The following is a 15,831-nucleotide window of genomic DNA, read 5'->3' as shown; positions in this document are numbered from 1 at the left end:
CACACACCTCACGTCCTCCTCCGGTCCCAGAGGAGGGACAAAGACACTGTGTGGCAGCAGGCCATGTGTCTGTCGGGTGGGATTCATCCCTCCTTCCAGACCTCTGGGTCCTGTGTGTCTAACCCGGGGAGCACGCATGTGTGTGGCCCCAGGCCCTGAGGTGGCCCCAGCGGAGACGGAGCCAAAGACACACAGATGCTGCCGTGAGTGAGGAGGGCACCGCGGGGGGAAGGAGAAAGGGGGCGGAATACAAACAGAGGCGGAGTTTGTGTATTCACCTTGGGTTTGGGTATCACACAGCTACACAGGCACACACATGTACACACATACAATGCAAACACACACACACACACACGATACACACACGTACAAATAGTGCTGTCAGCTGTCACATCCTCTGAAAAATAGGCAAAAAAGCCGTTCCTGACAAGAACAAAAATGTAAGGCTATAAAAAGCCAGATGGGCTGATTACTAAGATGACCCTTTTAAGAAAAGACAAATACTGACCATTTCTGTTCTGTTCAGTTCTCAAAAAAAACCTCAAATATCACAGTCCACACGCACGCTGCCTCGCATTCCACATGAGTTTTTTTTTATAAGGATCTAAATTTTTATTGCCAAGGTGCAAGAACTACAGCACTGCAGTAGCCTACTCACTCCTTGCATAAACATGGATAGATGGAGAAAGAGAAAGAGAGGAACAAACCGAGAGATGAAATAGAACACAATGTTAAAGAATTACCATAATATTCTCTACTGGAGAAGGAAGAGCATAACTATGGTATGCATTAGAGAGAAAATATCAGGAACATTATTGCAAACAATTATAGTGAATGTTATAGTATAGCATAATTTAGTGTATTTCTAATTGTATATATAATACATAACTAATGTAATTGTAATTATATTAGTAGCCTATATATTTAAGAATTGTGAAGCAACAAGTACATAAAGCACTGCATGGAATTGCTACATTCAAAAATACTACAATTACAGGAATACTACATATGGTAATAAACAAAACATATCTGAGCACTTTAGAGACACTACAATGGTAATCTACCATATCAATGATGGTGAGGCACGGGTGCTATGCATCAATCTTCACCCTTCACCCTCATTACATAATTCATTTGAATTCTAACTGTTATGAAAGCATAATGACGTTGTGAAAGTTATTGACCATATCCATTATCAATAGTTCTGAAGTTCAGCACCTGGAAGATTTGTGTTTGTTTGTTTGTTTGTCTGTCTGATAATGGGCAGAATAATTAGTCTGGGTAAGAAGGTAAACACCCAAGGACTTGCCCGTTAGACCTCTCATAAATTACAGATATTGTGTTTGGAATTATGGGTAATTAACAACCAAAATAGGTATAAAACCAAGGTACAGGGAATGACACTGATATAAGAGCTCTTAAAAATCAATATTCATTTTCATTCAGGGCAGAGGAAATGGTTTGTGCGGTAATTGATATTTAATGGATTAAAATATCCTGGCCACAGTTGCACTGTGAGCAAATGCAGATTTGCACTGCAGTGGAATCTGTTATGTGTGCACTCACACAGACACTAACACACACACACACACACACATATTCAAAGGCAAATGCATATACACACAACAAACACACACACACACACAAAAAAAAAAAAACAATATACATACAAACAGGTATGCATAGACACGGGCATAACAATACAGTTCACTGCTCCAGAAATAAAGCGAGGGGCATTCCTGATGGTCCGGGGCCACAGAACAAACTGCTTCCCTATACATGGGAGTCTGTGTTCCTGAGGGAAATATATGGATTAAGAATGGAAATCCCTGGAAAATCATGTTTTACTTTTCATTATGACAAATACCACCATCAACGAGTAGACCTCAATTACTGTTTTCACAAGCAGATATCCATTCCTTGGCACAGCACAGTGCATAAATACACACACACACACATAAATATACACACATTGAAATATATGCAACCAAATAAATATAGATACCCATCCAATGGCACACACAGACTCACCCATGCTCACATGATGACACCCACAGACCCAGCCTGTCAAACACACACAGTGAGTGCAACCCTAATCACGCGGTACATGATGCAATTACCAAATGGCAGTAAACCCATTTTCTGCCTGATTAGAATTTAGGAGGACAGAAGAAGAGAGAGCTCCTCTGTAACAACTGCATCTCTTTACTACCAAACAGCTTCATTACAAAATAGCTCACTCCACTTAGGAAATTAATGAGAATGAAATCAAATTTCTCCAAGTAAATGCAGATGACCAAACGATACAATCTGTTCCTGATAAAATACAGACTAAAATACAGAAATAAAAGAACCCTCCTGCTCACTGTCCCTCACTCCTAAAATAGCTTTCAGCATATTTATTTATCTATTTTTATTCAGTGTTGTTTCTTTCAAATGTCCAAATGTTTTTGTTGTTACGGTCTTTCTACACTAGAAAATGGTATTCACCCCTCCAAGGGTGTTATGTTTTGGGTAAATCAAAACAAAATAAATAAATAACAAACAAAACCTGCTGGAGGCTAGCTATAACAGTGATGCGTGTAACATAGGCTTTATGTCAAACATGACAAACCATAGCTCTGTGGGGACACTTCAAATAGCCCTATGAAACACTCACTCACTTCTCCTTTGAAGTTAGAGCCCAAGGTCAAGCAATTGGAGAAAGCCAGGAAAGTGCTCAACAGGATGTAGGCATATACCCCTAGGGGCCACACCTACATAAAGGCTTCATATTTGGATGCGTATTTGATGTTGCTGAGTTGTTGTTGGCTTTCTGGAGTCTTGTCTGTTCCATTCAGGGAGGTAGGCAATAAATCAGTTGCAAGAGGCAAGATTTGTAATCTCTTAAAACTGCAAAAAGCGTACTGGCAGTGGTTCTGCTGCAAGCAAAACCTCTGAGAAACTGAGAGTGAATTATCTCAATGGCAAAATCCAAGACTGCATTCATCAGATCTGTCATATAACAGCCAACCTACTGCATGATATTACCCTTGAACATGGATAACTGTGTAATAGCTAGTGGATAAATTAGTGATATTAAAGCAAATGTGATATGACCATGCTACTTCCATAGTGGGGTACTTAATTACCAGTCACACATTCCCACAGCTATAGTTTATTATATGTTATTTAATATTACACTTCGCCTGTAGCAATGAAGAGACTAGGGAGACGCAGTGATTTAGTGTATATGAATTCGTACTTGTTAGCTATGATGCGTAATAGCTCTGAGCAAGCCCTTGTGCATTTTAAAATAACGGTTCTCACTGCAGCCATTCAGGTAGTGAACATCTGGTGGACAGCTGTGCACTACAAGACACTAAATACGCATTACCGCACTTGTTATGTTCTGTCTTCATATCGCTGTATCCTGGAACAAACAAAAACCATGGTGTTGGCAGTTGGTGCGAAATGTGTTTGCAATATGAAGCATACAGTTCTAGTGATTCAACATGCCAGGAAACTTCTATGAGCTATCAGTCGATCCAGTTTAAGGTGCAGATCGACTCCACCCTAAATATTTGACAGCATGCACACATTTAGTCTATCCTGATAGGAAACCTAACATACATAAAAAGCAATAGATTGCAGCATTATCCTCATAATTCATGTCAATAAACCGCATTCAACAATAAGCTCAAATGTGTAACGCATAGGCTACAGCAACACTTTCGGTGTTTTGAAGAAGCGAATAATTTGCATTAAAGACGGTTAATAAACAATAGCCTACCTGTGTCTGCATAAATCAGAAGCTGCACATGTTGAATGATTTTTGGGATGCGATAAAATATGAAATAACGCGGAGAATCACAGGCGAAGGACCCATTCATGTCAGAGCTATTGCGGTAACCTCGAGCACACGGTCATCCCCACGTTCACTCAACAAGTGCAACGAAACCGAGCTGACGATACAAACGCTGCTGTCATGAGCTATTCTCGTCTATGCTATCGCCACTCTCCATTCTTCTCGCCAAGAATAGGATTCAAACAACACCGAACTGTGAATTGTACCTTTGTATCCATGCAAGGATGTCGGATCCATTTCCAGAGTTACGGAGGAAACCTGAGGGTTTCGCCCATTCTACCTTCACCGGTCTCCCTTTGGCACCAGCGCATAAAATATAAAACAGGGACGGAATCTAGAGAGAAGAGCAGGTGTTGCTGTTCCGCTACGGTCACCGCAACTGAGCCTTGTTGAACTAAAAAAAAAAGAGGACAGAAATCCCTTCGTGACGGAGAGTCCGACGACTCCGCGCTCCCAGTTGCGCCTCGCGCCCCTGTACAGCGCGTGAGTGAAGTGTGTCTGACGCTGCTGTAGAGGGAGAGCCGAATAATTGCGCGTTTAAACTAAGACACTGAAGGAATGATTGCCCTGCCCCTCTCACAGGCACGAACACAATTAAACCAAAACAGAAGATGTAGCCGGGTGTTATTCCTCTCCATTGATGACTTTGTTTTTCTGCCATGGTTGCGCTCACTAAAGTGACAAGCTATTGAATTACTGAGAGAAGTATCAAATGAATCAGGTTGGGGTATGTTGTCATGACCATGCTGTTTGATATAGTAGGCTAATGCCTGTTTAGCACATGGACCCTTCATTGCAAATGTCACTTACAAGCAACCTCAGCTACTTCTCTGTTGTCAAGGCCATCATATTGAAAATGATTGGTACTAACACCTAAATGTTTATTTTGAGGGTTGGGCCTTTGACGTGTTTGCATCTATGTAGTGTATGGAGATACACTAATAAGTAAATGGAGTATTTTAATTTAAATGTATTTGATATGTGACACCTGACCCCATGTGTTCATTGGACGCTGCTTTTGCACAAATGTAAGCGCGCCACTCTGGTGTCAAGCGAGAGATCAATGTTATGAGTTCCAGTGTCTGCTGTAGCTACGCGTTATATCCATGTTAACTCGGTTAGCAACATTAGATCAAAAAATAACCTATAGTTGTATATTGCAGTCATTTTGTAGATACACGACAAATATCAAATACAAATACACGAAAAATATCAGCTTTAACCTGTGGTAAATCAAGATGCAACACTTGATAAGCCTATGTGTGTGGCCAGGTAACCAGGGCGTGCAATTTCGTTTGGCATATTTTATTACCATATTTAGGCTATAAACAGAGATTCGTGCAGAGCTAATGAGGTATTTATTAAATGAACAGGGCTATTTGCAGAGTCGTCATAATTCAATAAATCAATCTGAAAACCAAAACGTGTGTGGCGGAGATATTCCACAGTTCCTCCCAAGCGGGACGGGCCATGCCAAATGGCCAATGAATATTCAAACAGACGGAACTGCTTCCACAAGGGCGACATCACTGCAAACATTGTTATTGAATGCACGTCGTGCGTCACGCAGTAATGGACTCTGTCTCTGCTGTTTTTCTCCTCATCCTTATTCTGATACCCATGGACTTGATAGTGGTAGAGAGCCACTCTAGGCACTTAACAGTCTTACCGGGTGTGTGCAGTAGTGGTCAGGGGCTACCCCGTTGACACTGGAACCACACCCATATCTCTCTCTCTCTCTCTCTCTCACTATTTATCTCTCTGTGCCTCTCTCCTGAGGTGATGCATGCTACTGCATAACTGACCAAGCAGCAGGTGCATTTTTCTGAGCCAGAGAAAAAGTGTTTTTAGAGAGGCTGACGGTCCCTTGAGCCCCACAGCAAGTTGCCTTTTCAAGCCAAGAGCAGGAGGCAACAAGTCTTGAGTGCATGTAGCCAGAGACTTTCTAATGTGGAGACACAGCACTCAAAAAATCCTCCATAGAAATCCATGGGGCTAGTTTGTAACGCCAATATGGCCGTTGTCTACACATATCCCACCCCTTCCTCGGCAAAACGTCGACATGTGAATACATTGAGCCAATCATGTGGTGTGATGTGAATACATTGAGCCAATCATATGGTGTGTTGTGAAGACATTGTGCCAGTCATGTGTTGTGAACTCGCAGCTGGAGCAAGATTGGTGTCGTGAAGCCTTGCGCACGCGCATTTCTGCCGAAGAGGATGCCCGGTGAGTGCCCAAAAAGCATTGCAATATGGCTGCCGAGTGGAGGGACTTGCCTAAAAGGACTTTGATGTAGCCAATAAGCCAGCCAGTCTCTCACCCAGCCTTCCCATTTCTAAGAGAATCACCACACTGGAGCCAGTGTCACTGGTGCACTGTCAGCTGCAGGCAGGGGCTAAATTGAATTTGGTTGAAGGTAAAGAAAAAGAGAGAGAGAGAGAGAAAACACAAGTGGCCTGCATGCGGCCACAGAGTGCATTTGTGAGGAGGATAAAGACAGTGTGTCTGGTGAGCTGACGGATCGGTATACAAGAGACTGAGAGGGAGGGGGATTTTGCAGTTCAGCTCATTGACACGTCATATTAAAGTCTGTGGAACAGCGCAGGAACATATCCAGAGTGAGATCCCTGAAGAGCAAAACAGACCATGGGAACGGAGAGCTAGTATAGAGGAGATACAGAGAGCAGCTGTCGATAGAGAGGTGGACAGTGATGCTCTCACCTTTTGCACAGATGGGTGTCTGATAGATGGACTAATCTTTGACCCAGCAGTAATAGAGTAAACAACACTGCTAACCACTAAGTACATCTGAAACCATTCAGAAAGAAGGGGTTTTGCATAAAACTGAAGACCACTGCATAGTAGAGTTGTAGTTAAAATGTACTTCTCATAACAGGGTTCTGTGTATACTATATGTGCTATACAGCAGAAAGGTTATGAATCAGAGAACTATTACAACTCTGCATCATAAAATTGCACATTTATAATTCTGCACCATAAAACCTCAACTCAGTCTCCCAGAGGCACATCCTTTTACAGAATACAGATGGCGTCAAAATAAAGCTACGTCAGGGATCTGTGAGCATGGACCTTATATTTCATACATGTTTTGATCAGTCAAAGCTCCATGACAACTAAAGCTGAGTCGTACAGAATACCTCTCGGCTATTAAAAAGAGACCAGAACTCGTGACAGATGGGTTTAAGGGTGAGCGCGTTTTGAGGCATATTTCTCTTTTTTTGCCTATTCCACTCTTCGCTGTTGGCCGAGTGACACGTCAGTGGTGCATCATGGGAACTCAGTCAAAGCGCTCCCCATTGAATTGATACTCATGAAAAGCTCTTCCAGTGGTGTGTGAAATATCTTTTTAAATAATAATCCCATATGCGAGCAACTCAAGCAGCACAGGCAAGGAATCATCCTGTCCATTTATTGATATTTTTGGGGAGTGCTCTTAAAAGCAATTTTCCAACTTAGTACTGGGCTTTGCATTCAAAGTAGAATCATCATACCGGTGAAGCGATCAATAGTCATCAGCATTTTGACAGAGTTGAGGAGTCAACACAGATCCATCACTGATGGGACACAAAATGTCATCATACATTTTGATGGGCATTAGGTTTTCGTTTGACATAACAGGTAAGGACTGAATGGGCTGAGAAATTCATTAATGTCTAGATTATACTGTTCGATTATGTTTCTATTCTAACTGCGCACTCATGCATTATAACAGATGGTGCGGTTTACAGATTTATTAAAGTAATGTCTCAAAAACGTCGATTAGTTTTGAGTTACAGTGTATTTCTTGTTTAACATTTTAAATGTCGTAATCTATTTGCATTGCAATTCTCTAAATCCACCTAGAAGGTTATGTTTTCAGCAAGGCTTTGAACTGGTTCATGGAACGAAAACGAAAACCAGAAACTTTTGCCATTTTGCTAGGAACAGAAACGAAACCAGAAACTTTATGATTATTTTATGTTCCGGAACAGAAACGATTTTTTAAAATAGTGGTAACCGGTTAATACCGGTTCTTTTTTTGTTCCTGGGAAAGTTTTGTGTCTTCAGTGAAATGGTGAGGGTCACCACCTGTCATTCAATGAATGCATGGAGAGTGCAGACAGACAGAGCTTGCCACTAGCAGGCAATCAAAAGGCCTATTAAGTCTCCAAATCTCAATGATTTCATTTCACCTGTTTTCTCTTTTTACTAGGCCGTGACGAACATTGTTGGAAAAACCTAGCATTCACATTAAGGCTACAGCTTTAATTTATTTGGATAAACATAATAGTCCTCATTTTGGCATTAAGACAATGGGAAGGCATCCAAGAATCCAATATTACAGTACCCACCAAAAATATACTTTTTTTGTTTGACCAGGAAACTATTTAGGCTAAAGGCTATATGAAGACACTGGTGCAGCTTGTATAAAGCAGAGGCCTAGTGTTTGTTTGCTGTAGGATAGAGTCTAAAAGACAATATTGTGACTATTAATAGCCGTTTTGAAAGCGTACGTATATTTTTTTCCGACAGCTGACATGGAACGTTATTAACCGGTTCTGGAACAATATTTTTTTGTTCTAACCGGTTCGGGAACGTCAATTTTAGGGTGGGAACCAAAACCAGAAACGTTAAAATACTGTTTCTGTTCAGAACGAACCAATTGACAAAAAAATCTGGTTCAAAGCCCTGGTTTTCAGTGTTGTTTTTCTGTCTGTCTTCAGAAGGATTATGCAAAAACTACTTGGCCAATTTTCATGGAAGTTTGTTCGGGTGGAGTGTAGGCCAAAGAAGAACCCAATATATTTTGGAATGGGTCCAGATTCCAGGTCTGATCCATGATCTATTTTCCATTTTCTTTAACATTGCAAGATGTCGTATTTGGCCTTGGTGGAGGTCTGTGTTCTGTGTTCTGCCTTTCTATACTTTTTAAATCATCTTGAGCTGTTACCTTCAGCTAAAGGACATCGCCAAGGACACAGGAAACAATTCTGGCGTTTTTTTTTTTATCCTCGTCTGAAACACACATTTAATGGAAAATAAGTCACTGGTGGCAACCACCATTCAGCCCCAGAGCCGAATCTTAAATCTCACTGGCAGCTACACAAGAGGCGCGAGGAGAGAAATGACGAGCCGAGACGGAGGAGAGGCGGAGGAGGCAGACGGGGCCGCGGTCCTCTGCCAGAGTTTGTCCAACAGCGATAGTATGATTCCCTGGAGGGCAGTTTCTCTCTTTCTCTCTCTCTCTCTCTCTGTCTCTCATGAGTTGGTCCAGCACAGCTCGTGTCATCCTCCATTCATAGCGGAAGAGTGCTCTCGGGGGCCCAGGCTCATAGAGCATGAGAGGAGAGATGGAAAGAGATCAAAACACACAGAAAGAGAAAGATGCAGAAGAGAGAGAGAGAGAGAGAGAGAGAGAGAGCAGGTGAGAAGTAGACGCAGAGGGCCCAGCTTCTTCAGCATGGAAAGACAGAGATGGTAAGAGAAGGAGACACAGAGGTAGAGAAGGAAAGAGAGAGGGGAAGAAAGAGAAGGAAAGAAGACAGCAAGCAGGGCTGTAAAGAGGAGACAGAGAGAGGGAGAGAATGGGGGCAGAGAGGGAGAGATAGAGAGATGAGGTTATGCGGTGTGACTGTCAAGGGACTCACTGTGGAGTCACATCGGGAATGCTGGTGCCGTTCTCCCCTAGGCTTTCTTCCTGAATCATTGACAAGCATAAAGCCGTTGGCTGCTTCTAGAAGACCTGAAGATGCATGTCATCTTTCGGTGTGTGTGTGTGTGTGTGTGTGTCTCTGTGGATTTCAAACTGCACAAGTCCCCTTGTCATGAAACCATGCAGTGGCCACTAACTGCCTCAAGTCTGGCACTGAATCGTATGACCAGTGACGCATAGCGCCTGATGGCCAGTACATCAAAGTGAAAGTGTTCCCCAGCAATCTATATTTCATTAGGCTGCATTCATGGCTGTCTTTTTTGTCCTTGATTCAGGCCGGGGATCAGTGGTGGCTCTTATGGTGTGTAGCCACAGGGATCCTTTTTTCCCTACTACTCCCATGGGTGAGAGCAAAGGCTTGGGAGAGTACAAGGCTGGCTGATTCATGATCCGTATTCCCCCACCATCGTTTTTTATCTTGCGTGGGGTTGTTGCAGGGCCTAGAGCAACAACTTTGAACTATTTTTTTCCCCGGTTACTCCGTGAATTTTATTTCCTCCGTATAAAAAGCGCAAGGCTGCCAGTGGGAGGAGGAGACAGAGAGCATCCTCACCCTCTCATGTTCACCTGGCCGGCACACCTCAACCAACCTTTCTCACTCCCCTGACTCCACCATCATTTCTGTTAGACTTCACAACAGGAGATAAAAGTGACCCCCACCCCACCACCACACACACAAACACTCAACCCCACCCCCCACCCTTCAAAAGACTTGGCCCAAACTCAGCTCTGCGCTGGCAATATCTTCTTCTCTTCTATGTAATACATATTAAACATAAGAAATAAATTATTAAACCTGATCTATGACATTCTTCCACACAGTAATAAGGCGGCGTGTGCTGAATTAATTGCGGGTGGGGGGGCTACACCCAGGGAAAATGATCAAGCCCTCACTGATGGTTTAACATGCACAGCATGTTCCCACTTGCTGCATTTGGGCTTCATTTCAGGGGCGGAGAACATCGGCATCCCTCTTTGCATCCCTGATCAATATTGCTAAACAACAAACGTGTTCCCCCACAGATCTGGGGGGTGCAGGTGTTTGCTGGAAAACACTGGAAAATTAATTCAGTTTGTCAGTTTTTTTATGTGCGGCATGCATGCAGATTGAACCCAGGTACGCTGCAGATAAGAGTAGCGGAATTCTGGTGGCTAATGAGCGAGTGAGAGAGAGACAGCCTGCGACCACCTGACGGCTCATCATTTTTGATAATGGCCCGTGTTATTTCAGTTAAATGCTTCATAGGCAATGACCTGAATTTATAATGATATTTATATTTTAAATTGCTGGATGACAATAGCTGGTGGCATTGTTCTCACATGATCTAAATTAATATTTGCAGCACACTGACCTCGGAGCAATCTCATTTACCAAGCAAACAGAATCCTCACCACATGACGGGGAGAAGTCAAATCCACACCCCCTCAGGAAATAAAGACATCAATACTGTGGCCTACTTCACAACCTGAGCAACCCCAAGGCTGAAATGACATGCAAGTTTCTTTGGGGTAATCTGGCAATACACTTTTACTGCTGAAAGATGAAACGGCTGAAAAGTTCAAACCAAAATACGCTCTTTGAGTTATGTAACTAATTAGATTTATGGCTTGTGTGGTCCAAATCCCTTTCTCACTAGATGATAACTACACTAAGTTTCATTTTTGGTCCTGATACTCTTTCACCCTTGCTGTCTAGTAGTATTTAGAATAGCAGAGAATGGGGCTTGGCTTGTTTATTTATTTCCGTACTGAAGCACTGTGTGTGTGTGTGTGTGTGTGTGTGTGTGTGTGTGTGTGTGTGTGTGTGTGTGTGTGTGTGTGTGTGTGTGTGTGTGACTGTGTGTGTGTGTGTGTTTGTATGTGGGTGGGTGTATATGTGTGTGTGTGTGTACAGTATGTGTGTGTGTGTGTGTGTGTATGTATCTGTATCCCATAGCTGCCAGTGGCGGGATGTTATCTGCAGAGATGGGCTCTGACCTTGTGTCTTCTCGGCTGTGCGGCTGTGGAGAGGTTCACAGACCCCCTCAGACAGCCCTGGAGATCAGCATCGGCATCAGCATCAGCACTCTTCCCATCTTTTGTGCCGCCGAGGCCACTCGCTTCGCTCCTCACCACTCTCCATACACACAATTTACACACTCACACACACTGACAGAGACAGACAAATGCACGCGCATTCACACAATTGCACACACACGCACACACACAGACACACAAATCCAACATACAATATTGCATATAAACATATATAAACACACAAATAAACATATATTGTAAATAAAAATACACAGACACACACACATACATACACACACCAATCTAACATACAGTACTGCATACACATCCAAGTAAACATAAAAATCGTGTAAATAAATATAAAAATACAAGTACAGAAATATGCACAATACCAACACAAACAGTAGACACTATAAAAGAGACATGTCCCAGACATTTCACACTGAGCTCATAACACCCTTACCCAGTAATGCCTGATGGAAAACACAAGCCCGTAGTCAGATTGCCACAGACATCTCGCATGTGTGGACACGTCACTAAATAGGTGACATTTCAGCAACGGCTACACAGGACACGAAAGTGGTACAAACACACACCCACGCCACTTGGGACTACGTGCCAAAGCGTGCCCAGGGATTTTTCCTGTGGGGAGCCATTGAAAGGGCTGACATCTCACTATGTATTTTTAATTATCAGCTAAAGAGTGATTCATCCCCGAAAAAAAATATATATATACATGCCAATGGATTTCTTCTCTTGGATTAGTGTGACACGAGAAAGCTGTCTGAGAATGAACTAAGAAAATGCATGAGGAACACAATGTCATTTTGATTGTAATGACTTACTAATCAAAGTCAAAGTCAAAGTCAAAGTCAGCTTTATTGTCAATTTCTTCACATGTTCCAGACATACAAAGAGATCGAAATTACGTTTCTCACTATCCCACGGTGGAGACAAGACATATTTTACCAATTTTAAGTCCACAGACAAACATAACATTCAAGTAAACAAAAAAGTAAGTAAATAAGTAAATAAGAGGGCACATATAATGAAAAAATAAGAGCAGCAAAATTTGGTTGAAATTGTGCATAGACAGTCAATAAAATAAAATACTAGTGCAAAGTCAGGCCAATAAGAGGCTGAGGTAGTTCTGTTTGACCTAAGTAAGAAATAAAGTGGCATAGTGGTGCAAGTTATGTAAGAGCAGCAGAAGTGTTGTGTTTTCAGGACAACAGCAACGAGTTGCAAAGTGTACAAGTGTGCAAGTGGAGTGGTGCAGGCGGCCATTGTGGGTCCAATGTCCAGGATTATGTAGCTGAGGGTGGAGGGGGGAGAGGAGGGAGAGAGTTCAGCATCCTAACAGCTTGGTGTATGAAGCTGTTGGTGAGTCTGGTAGTGCGGGAGCGCAGGCTTCTGTACCTCTTCCCAGAGGGCAGTAGATCAAACAGATTGTGAGCGGGGTGACTTGCATCACTCACAATTTTGGTCGCCTTGCGGGTGAGGTGGGTGGTGTAAATGTCCTTCAGGGAGGGGAGTGAAGCACCAATAATCCTTCCAGCTGTGTTCACTATGCGCTGCAGGGTTTTCCTGTTGTATTCAGTGCAGCTTCCGCCCCACACAGCGATACAGCTGGAGAGGATGCTCTCAATGGTGCCTCGGTAGAATGTGGTCATGATGGCCACCAGCCATCATGACCACATTCTACCGAGGCACCATTGAGAGCAATGCCTACCTCCTGTCATTTTTGCTGGAATACAATTCCAAGTCATCCATATTTTTGCGACATACACAGCTGTATGCATTGATATAACTGTGTTTACTGCAGGGAACTCAGCTATCGAAGAAACCGTGTATGTACTATTGACGTTGGGGTTTGGGGAATTGACTAATACGTTGTTGCATTCGGAGACCATAATAGTTACATACATGACAACTGTTATATGCATGTGAGGTAAACTTCAATCTTTGGAAGTCACATTTGAGCTGTTGTGAAATGGGTGGCTGTTACCCACAGCTGTCAATTAATTTCCCTATGGCGCAGTCCCATGAACGCAGTCCCATTCCTCTGTGGTATTCGTGAGGCATTACAGTGGGCATTACATGGTGGTTTTGTCCAACAGCAACGGAGCTTTTTCGAAATGCCACAGGATTCACAGGTGAAACAGATAATACCCCCAGAAAAGACCAGCACTAAAGGCCAGTGTAGGCTTCCGTTGCGCTCCATCCTGGAGAGGAGCACAGCTGCATGCCAAGTGGGTCCGGATATGGGCAGGATTTGACAGTAGCCTTTCAGGAAGCTGCGCTACGCCTTGCTAAGAACAACTTTAGAGCACCCATCTGTTCGTCAATCTCACTGAGAGCTGAGAGGCGGAATGAAGAAGCTTCCGACGCTCCTGCCCCACCGGGATGGAGTTGCTTTGGTTACAGACTGTTAGACAGGAAGACAGCATATTTGTTTCACTCACTCTTCTCCATTCCTTCTGAGGAAAGAAGTTTTCCTTTTTTTTGTCATTCGTTTTGGCTCCTTAGCCTTAAATAGCCTTAAATATTTCTTGGCATAGGCACGGAGCTCTTGAACGTCCCCTTGATGCCAAGTTTTTATTTCATATATATACCATATAATTAAACCTGTTGGCCTTGGAGCCCTCCTTAACCTGCCCACACTAATATGACACAGCAGTGCGTAATGTGGCAGAGGTGAGGTCCTGGGCTTAGTCCCCTTCAGGCATCAGCCACAATCTTGTAATTCCGCTAAACGCTGAGTCATAGTGCCCAGAGAAAAGGACACTGTCCCCTTCCTCGTCTTCTCGTGAAGGTCAAGCTATCTCTGTTTGCTACACTGCCATCGGCGGGGAATAAAACGAGCTTAAAGTAAATAAACACACCCACTCACAGAGCAACTAAACACACACACACACACACACACACACACACACACACACACACACACACACACACACACACAGAGCACATCTTTCAGTCTCTCGATTAATAACCTGCCATGAATCAGATACCTGATGGGAAACCGCCACCCTCATGTTTCCATTTAGATCTTAATCACACGGCTCCACAGATAACCATTGTGTAAGTGCTCGGGGCCCTCATGCGCCTGAACATAACTGAGTGCTCCATCAACGACACTGAAAGTGTGCCATTTCCGCTTCTTTTTTGATCTGTTGAAAGCCTCTGTGACCGTGAACACAGCGTGAGCAATTTACTCAAACAGAAATTGTGCTTGCTTAGTACATGTGAGGGGGTGGGGGGGATGAGTAAAGTTTTCTGATCTGAAAAGAAGCTATTACAGATACAGATAAGTCTCCACCCTTCCAACTATTGTTCAATTATTTCAATTACATGGACTACTGTAATAGGGTTCTCACTCTAGTTTCCTGATAATAATGAACCTTTGTAATACTGTCACCACTTGCTTGACTTCAGCATTTGACATGACGCAGACCACTACTGTATGGTACTTCAGCTTGCTACCTTTCCTGTTTGCTTTCCCATCGTGTTGCTCTCAAGTCCATGAGCGATCGACAGGGTTTTGTCGTAAAAAACGAAGACGGACTATTCACTGATTGCTCTCTCTCTCTCTCTCTCTCTCTCTCTCTCTCTCTCTCTCTCTCTCTCTCTCTCTCTCTCTCTCTCTCTCTCTCTCTCTCTCTCTCTCTCTCTCTCTCTCTCTCTCTCTCTCTCTCTCTCTCTCTCTCTCTCTCTCTCTCTCTCTCTCTCTCTCTCTCTCTCTCTCTCTCTCTCTCTCTCTCTCTCTCTCTCTCTCTCTCTCTCTCTCTCTCTCTCTCTCTCTCTCTCTCTTTTTTCATAGCCGATCCCTCCATCTGGCCCCGCTATCCCAGAATACATCTCAACTTGCACACACAGGCACCCCGCCCCCCCCATGACATTCATCATATTCTCACCCCAGTAGCTGATAGCGAATGTAAACACACTGAATCATATCAGACGCCTGGCAGCCAGCAATATTCCTGAAGGAAAAGAAGGAAGGTAATCTTGGCAGCTGCAGCGACCTGCGTTTGTTTGACGGAGTGATACGGTCACGGTGACAGCACCTGGGAGAGGCATGGGGTTGAGGCCAGGAGGACAGGCCGGCAGCTTTAACATACAAGGCACTCTGGAGTGTGCCGCCACAGCTGGGAGCCAACCTGCAGCTTGCAGAACGTGCATCTGCAATGGGCGGGATTGTGAGGTATTTGATTAGTCTTGTGAAAGGAGAAGCCAGGTGATACAGGCTAGA

Source organism: Alosa pseudoharengus, unplaced genomic scaffold (genome assembly GCF_046254945.1).
Source record: "Alosa pseudoharengus isolate Yale_2024_CS ecotype anadromous, Long Island Sound unplaced genomic scaffold, YU_APseudo_1.1 YU_APseudo_1.1_scf_14, whole genome shotgun sequence".
Classification (NCBI taxonomy): domain Eukaryota; kingdom Metazoa; phylum Chordata; class Actinopteri; order Clupeiformes; family Clupeidae; genus Alosa; species Alosa pseudoharengus.
The sequence above is the reverse complement of the archived record's forward strand: the minus strand, read 5'-3'. Positions refer to the sequence as shown.